The 6,774-nt window shown below is 33.0% G+C and overlaps 1 long non-coding RNA gene across 1 annotated transcript; it reads right to left on the bottom strand.

The window, feature by feature from the left end:
• Positions 1-1,606: 1,606 nt before the first annotated feature.
• On the bottom strand, positions 1,607-6,452 carry LOC110687471. The gene is made up of 2 exons (XR_002504440.1): positions 2,701-6,452; positions 1,607-1,966 (listed from the first exon to the last, which is right to left on the bottom strand). It is a non-coding gene; the product is annotated as an uncharacterized LOC110687471 (long non-coding RNA).
• Between the last annotated feature and the right edge of the window lie 322 nt (positions 6,453-6,774).

The following is a 6,774-nucleotide window of genomic DNA, read 5'->3' as shown; positions in this document are numbered from 1 at the left end:
ACACACGACTTAAACCATTTTTAATCTTCGAATTATCCAACATAATACACACAAACATATCCAAACACTTTGCTTTCATTATTCATTCTTTTCTTTCCTTATTTGAACACTCATCACAATAAACAAGAAGATAAGGCAAAAATTAAACATGCTTACTCGGTTTTAAGAAAATTGTAGTAGCACTTTGACTAACATGTTTGTCAATATTTAACTTAAATCATAAATATATTCACTAATCTAATAATACAAATTGAAAAAAAAAAATAGTATGATGAAAATACTTCCTTTGTTATCTTTGTAATTAACAAAGGTAAATGATGCATTTTTCAAATATTCCAACTATGGACGGGTGATAAATATTCAACTCTTTGATAATGTTTGCTTTAAAAAAATTAGTTCAAATTTATAGTCAAAGTTAATATATAAATAATACAACTAATATTTAAAAATGGCCAACAGAGGAAGAACAACAAAATGACAATAATCAATAGCAATAATATTATCATTGAAATGAAAAGGGCTGTAAATTTCGATGAACGACCGTTCTGCTCATAATTACCTAGTTAGTTTAACCTAATCACTACTGTTTACCTAACCGCTTTTCTTAAACTTGACGAAAGCTGAATAAGAAAAAGCTGGTGTATGTTTACATGGCTAATCGCACGTTCATTAAAGCTAATAAGTACATATGACTACCTGTTTAAGAGGAAGAATGCCAAAACTAAAGATACCCTCAACAAGGACTAACCAAAGTTTTCTTATGATTGAATTTTCCTATCCTTGACTCCGGCTTAATTTCCTAATATTACACTCGCTCATATTATTCTTCTTGCATACCTACATGTGTAGCGCGTATGGGTAAAAAAACATGTGAGAGGATGTTGTTTAACTCTTAAGTGTAATAGGATAAATTTAAACGCATATAGCGTAAATGAGATTGACTCATTAGACTAGGAAGGGGAGGGTACGGTGTTTGTCTATGTAGGAGACTAGGAGAGTAGTTATATTTATATCCTTAATACGAGTACTATATGTACTTAGGGTAAACCATGCTAGTCTAATTAGATATTGGGTTACCAAGCATATAGCTTGGTCTAGTGAGGTTGTGGGATCAAACCCCACTGGAAACACTTTCGGGTGGGATTCCCTTACCCTCCACCCCAATGAACATCTTTGACCATGAATAACTCCAGTTGTATATAAGTGAAATACGAGGTAGCATAATTATTGACAGTTGATTAATGGAATAAACAGAGTGTAATGAGACACAAAAAATGGAACATGCATGGTACAATTGTACCTGACCTCTTGTACAGTAAAGGGTGGCCGACTGGCCGGAACAAAAACAAAAAACCGCAATTCTCTTGTCGTGAATAATAATCGCATGTATAAATAAAAGTAATTTAGGATATTCTAAAATTTCCTGTTATGATAAATTAATACTGTAACGTATTTGTGATTAGTTATACCATTATTTTTATAATAAATAAATCCTCTGATGTCATAATACATTATGCATGTCTAAATCGGCAAAATATATTAGAATAAGAAAAATTGTAATGGTAAGCCATATTATTAGAATTCTGGAGTTTACATATAGTCAATGACAAAGTAACAAATACATTTGCATACAAATTTCTTGAAAAAAAGTTCTACCATCTGGAAAAAGCAATTCATACCATGTAGCACCTAATAAATCTTTTAAAGTACATAGGAATAACATACAGACATATAAGACATAATAAATTTTACTTACACAATTACACTTGCTTTTGGTTCTTCTCACACATTATGTAGTTTGATCCTACAGACCATGGTCCTAGCCTTCTCGCCAGGATTCTTTTGATGGTGAACTGTTAAAAGCCCAAACCTTCTATATAGCTCCACACTTAACTTCACAAATGCAACATATAGCGCTTCCGAAATTTCACTTTCTTAGACTTGGGTTAACAAGCCCTATCACTTCCTGGAAAAATTAGAATTACTGGAGGAAAAGAGATACCAAAATGGAAGAAACAATCATCCAGAACTTCTACATCAACAACGCTTTTGGGATACCCCCAAGCCCCAACAACGCTTTTGGGATACACTTGCCACATTACAATACCACACTCTTAGCTGAGACCCTGAGATCCTGAGGTATGCATGGTCCCCTTTTATTGGTAACCTCGTACCATGCATCATGTAACGTAACCTCATCCTCACTGGTTAAAAGTAAGCTAGCGTAACAACCATCTAAAATACACCCACATAAGTTAGCGTGCTAACTAGACTTTCAAAGTTTTATGAAGAATTCCTTATGTTGCCTCTTCCAACAATAAGAACAGTCCAATTAAGTCACTTTCTAAGTTTTTCGCTTCTAGCACTTTCATGGTTGCACAAAAACCTATCTTATAATTTTGGGTCACAACTCACAAAAACATCTGTCTTAGAAAGAATGAGTTTTAGACTATTTGAATACCCATAATAGGCAGCATATAGTGGACAAAATCTTCCTCACAAAGAATCAAACATTTTAACTTTAATCAACTAGAAGTATCATCAAAGTTGACATCTTCTCAAAATTATGAGGACAATACTCATATGTTCCATTTTTTAAACAAATTTCACTACGATTTTCACATTTCTCAATAAATAGCCAAAATTTATCTGAAATTAGTGTAAAAAGGTAAAAATCTGTAGAACTAAAGATTGACTTACATTGGCTTCTGCATGAAGGAGCTTCTCCACACAATATTTCCCCGTGCACTGCAGCCAACATCCAACATCAGAGGTGTTTGAACTCTGAACCATTTGACCATCAATTTACCATTAATTAACAAAGAAATACCTTACCTGCTTATGAAGATATAAGGCATCATGATTAACATATCGTTCCAAAAGCCAAGAAACAGCTTGAAAATGGTCAAAAACCCATCCCAAAAAATCACATTAAAAAATAGAGAATACATGTATACAAAAATCATCCAATTAATGAACCAACATACACCATCTAATAGAGAGGTTTACAAGCATTAGCAATACACAACGACCAAATCATGATAATACGAACAATATAAGCAAGCCCAACGTCTACAAGAAAACTCAGGGACTAAGATAATAATTGAGAACTTATTAACTCCTAAAATAGATAATAGGTAAGCTTGGAACTATTCTCTTGCAAGTTTAATACAAAAAGATTATTCAAGATCAAGTCTTAAGAGGACCTTAAGAAGTATCTCATCGTTTAGCAACTTTTAGAACATTAATTTTAAACATCAAGCAAACCATTACTTCAAGCACAAACCCAAGTAAATCAAATCAGTCCCAAAGAATGAAAAAATCAAAAAGAAATAGAGGGAGAGGGAAAAAATATAAAGATTGCATCTTCCTAACTCAAATATGCTTCTGTAACTAAAATATCTAGAGATCTTATTGGCTTGAACCCATTCTTTGCACCAAGAAATTAACCGACACTTTAATATATAGCCTTATCATTGGCATTTGTAAAAGTGGTATGAAGAAGTTTATGCTTGCGGCGATATTTACAGCAGTAGAGCTGCTTAGTAGAAATAGGCAAGGGAGAAGCAGGCTACAAGAGCCTTCTTAGCCTGAGTCTCCACAACCAAAAGTAAGAAATTAAAGAAAAACCAGCAATTGTGTATTGCGCTTTAGGGTAAGGGGGTTGCGAAGGGCTGCTTAGTTGTCTTTGCAGCCATTCAAACATTATATTGCTAAAAAATTTCTCTCATCTACTAACTAAAATCCAGAACCTAACAAGTTTTGTTATTTACAATGTTTGTCAAATATGCTTAAGATAGTAAGTAGGTTGACAACTTGACATAAATATATACCCTATAGTGCCCCTGTTTATATGATGCTTTTTCTTTGCAGATTATCTCTTGCTTGAAAGTTGACTATTCCCTTTAGTGCATTCTCACATTTAGCAACATAATACATTCTTCAGATATTTGTTGAGCTTTCAGCCATTCTTTATCCAAGAACAAATTTATGTAAATCAGTATGGGCAAACACTTAAGTTGGTATCTTATATTGCCTCCTTTGACCAAATTTATTTACAAGGAAAGGTAATGGGTGAACACTTGAGTTGGTATCTTATATTACCTCTACACTAATTGAGAAAGCAAACCAACAGAAGAGGAAAGGTTATGACTACACGCTTTCTTCATTGTCATTTAAGCTGAGAAAAAAAAAATGAGAGAGATTTGATTAAAACATCATTAGCAACATTCAAAATAACTCTAAACAGAGAGGGCAGCCTCACTGGCATTCTGACAAATTATTCACAACCATAAATTCTAAATGCTTAATCTACAAAAATCCTAATCCCTAAAAGAAAGATTCACTAAGATAGAGTTCTAACGAATTATTCACTGCCATCAATCTGTGGGCAAATTATTCAATCCCATAGATCTATGTTCTAACAAATGAGAGTTCAAAGCAAAGTCCCTAATTTTAACCCAAAAGACGGCATACAAATTTTACTACATAGTCCTACAAAAGTTAAAACAATTTTAAGGATTTAAAATATGCATTTAAGAAACACAACTGAGGTACCCCAACTTGTAGTTCATTGTAATGAAAATTCAACCAATAATACATAATAACAAGAGTTGGGCAAAAGCAGAACCTGCATAAACATTCCCTAAAGATCTAAGATAGACAGAGGAAATAAGTGAATAAGTAGATGAATATCTATAGCTGGATATTTTAGATATATGAGCAATAGCTAAAACTGCAAACACAAAAATCTCCCAAATTGATAAGTCAATCAACTTCATATAAAGCCCCTATACGATAACTCAATAAACTGAGATAGTAAGATATGAACATATAATATAGTAGAGCATAAAAAAGGGCAATTAATTGACTAGCCCAAATAAATGTAAGCGATTAAGGCTGATAAATTGAAGAATAAAAATCCAAATAGATGGTGGTACATCGATAGACACAAAAATACAGTGGTCCTGTTTGGTAATTAGTTGATTAATATAGTTGGTCGTATAACCTAGCTTAACTAGCTGGTTTCACTAGTTGGCTTAACCAAATAAGGACTATTTCTAAACCACGAATTGATTAATGCTCTGTAAATTACCCAAAAAAATCAACACATCGAAGGCGAACAAATCTGTGAAAGGAACTGATAATAGTAATTTTTCAGAAAATATAGATGGATGAACTTACAAGATTAGAAATTATTTAGTCATTAAGGAAATTGCTAAACTCAAAAAAAGGAAAAAAAAAAAAAAAAAAAAGTGGTTAAAGCACTTCAAATTACCAAATGACATAATTCCGGTTAAAGAAAAACAACAAATAGCTTTTTGAGAGTAAAACTTTTTTAAAATCTACAAATCGATGAACTAACGAAAAGCAAAAATTCAATAGATATATATAAAAAATTATAAAAATAAAAAATAAAAAAACCTGATATGCCTTTCCTTTTCTCTTATATTTAGCTCAATAGGTGACGTGTTTGTGTATGCTAAGAATTAAAAAATTACCCACAAACACTAGTGAGGTTCTAATTATTTTATTGTGGAAGAATTAATTGAATAATTAATAACGATTGTTGGATAAAAACCTTGATAGCCTCGACTACAAGGGGTTTCACTTGGCCTCAACCTTATGAGAAGTGGACGCACCACGATAGCAACGCTACTTGATTAACTCAAAACACAAAACTGATTTTATTCTTTGACAAAGAAGATATTTAAAGGCAACAGTCCTTTGCCAATTAGGAAAATAAAAGATAAAAATCCTAAAAACTAATCCTATCTTAAAATAATATCTTGATCTTATACTAGGAAAATAAAATCCTAACAACCTTAAAATAAGATAATTTACCAAGATAAACTCCAAATCCTACTAATCACGCATAACTTTCGGATTGACGTTACTCAATCTCGCGATTAATAGACGACTCATCAAAAATAAATCAACTAAAAACATTTTGATACTAAACAAACTATATTGATGCTATTGAATACGCATCAATAGGTAACCTAATCTCTTATTCAATAACTCAGCAAGGAAATGAATGCCCAAAAGGGAAAAAAAATCAGAATAGAAAGAGCAGAAGAAATATGCCTAAAAAACTCCCAAATCAAGTATTGAAAGTAGTTGTGATCCGTCAAGGAATGTCAAGGAGAAAGGAGAACCATGGCGGAGAGTAACAAAAAAAAGGGAATGGAAATGAGGGAAATGAGGAAATCAAGGAAACACTTCTATGTATCATATATCATATATCATACAATACCTTTGTCAAATTTCAAATTGAAACCCTACTAGCTTAAAATAGCAAATTTCTCAGCCTAATGTTATTGTATTCTTTCTTTGTGCTAAATTAGATAGAATACCCTCCACTAACTTGGAAACTCCATAAACCTACTCAATCAATCAATCAAAGCCTAAATCCCATAAGTGGGGTCCGCTACATGAACCAAATTTGATTATTCTGTGTAGTCATCCACAAAAAAATTTCCTCCTCCATCCCTTACGATCCAATGCTTCATCCTCATGCAAATCCATATACTTCATATCTTTCCTTACTCCTTCCAACCAAGTCATTTTCGATCTCCCTCACCCTCGTTTAACCCCTCCATGGTCCCACTCTTCCACTCTTCGAACCGGTGCACCCAGGTCTCCGTCTTACAAGCCCAAACCAACGCAAGCGTTTTTCCCGTAGTTTGTTTGCAATGCCTGCCACATCTACTTTCTTGCGAATAACCTCATTTCTGATTCTATCTTTTAGAGTGTTCCCGCACATCCACCTTA

This window comes from Chenopodium quinoa, unplaced genomic scaffold (genome assembly GCF_001683475.1).
Source record: "Chenopodium quinoa cultivar QQ74 unplaced genomic scaffold, ASM168347v1, whole genome shotgun sequence".
Taxonomy (NCBI): domain Eukaryota; kingdom Viridiplantae; phylum Streptophyta; class Magnoliopsida; order Caryophyllales; family Amaranthaceae; genus Chenopodium; species Chenopodium quinoa.
The sequence above is the reverse complement of the archived record's forward strand: the minus strand, read 5'-3'. Positions and strand labels throughout refer to the sequence as shown.